Genomic DNA, 1,009 nt, shown 5'->3' with positions numbered 1-1,009 from the left:
TTTTAAGGTTACACAAGAATGAGTATTCAAGTTTCATTGCTCATCAGTAGTGACGCGTGATGGGTATGTGGATGGATCCAGGTTGAGGGTTGTGTTGGAGCCTCTCTTCCTGTTCTTGTATGATGATGGTTTTAGGGTTCTAAGCATGATCTGGACATCTGGTTTGGATTTAGTCGATATGGTTTTGACTCGTGTTTGATTATGGTTGGTATGGTAGATGGACAATATTATCATGGGTTGGTTGCATGGCAATTTGGAAGTGTTGTAAGACTGCGCAGGGGGGGGTGGCCGTAGCATTCACTGGATTGGAAAATAGTGATAGAGATGTTGTAAGACTACGGGAGTGGCTGTAGCATTGAATAGGTTGGCAAGTAGTGTAGTAGTGTTGTAAGACTGCGGGGTGGCCTGTAGCATGCGCCTGGTTCTTGAGCAGCTAGGAGAGCGGGGTCAACCTATGGTTGGGCTTGTAGTTTCCTCCAAGTAGGTATTGGACCATAGCAGGGCAAGTTGTGAGACTGTGGGAAGGCCACAATATTCGTGGAACTAAGGAAGGTTGTAAGTCGTGTAAGGGCGGTGGTGACCTATGACTACAGTTGGGCATGTAACATTTGTTTGGAAATAGTTTTCAACCAGCAATTGACGCGCCTCGGTTATTATCTCATTAGCTGCGTCATTACCCCAAGCGCAAAGATTAAGCATGTAACATTCGTTTATAGCAAGGTGGATTTTATTGCATTGATTTAATGGGTGGTTATGTTGAGAACGAATGTCAATTGGCTTGAGGTTGAATGAAAAGGTTTGGAATCAAAATGTGCTCAACTTGATGTCAAACATATCAACTTGATGTATAAACAATGGGACTTTGCTTTTGGGTTCTCAATTATGTTTTGGTTTGGAGGTCAAAACTAAGTTCGACATTGAGGATCGACTGGGAAGGCTGATAAGGAAGGGTATTGTGAATGGGAAGTTGATTTTTTGTCACAACTAGCATTTTTAGCTAAGAAATTTT

General features: G+C 42.6%; 1 pseudogene; it reads right to left on the bottom strand.

Annotated features, from left to right (window-relative positions):
- Positions 1 to 608: 608 nt before the first annotated feature.
- LOC145118236 (U4 spliceosomal RNA) lies at positions 609 to 692 on the bottom strand (annotated as a pseudogene).
- Between the last annotated feature and the right edge of the window lie 317 nt (positions 693 to 1,009).

Source organism: Lactuca virosa, chromosome 5, assembly GCF_052849685.1.
Source record: "Lactuca virosa cultivar CGN04683 chromosome 5, Lactuca_virosa_CGN04683_v6, whole genome shotgun sequence".
Taxonomy (NCBI): domain Eukaryota; kingdom Viridiplantae; phylum Streptophyta; class Magnoliopsida; order Asterales; family Asteraceae; genus Lactuca; species Lactuca virosa.
The sequence above is the reverse complement of the archived record's forward strand: the minus strand, read 5'-3'. Positions and strand labels throughout refer to the sequence as shown.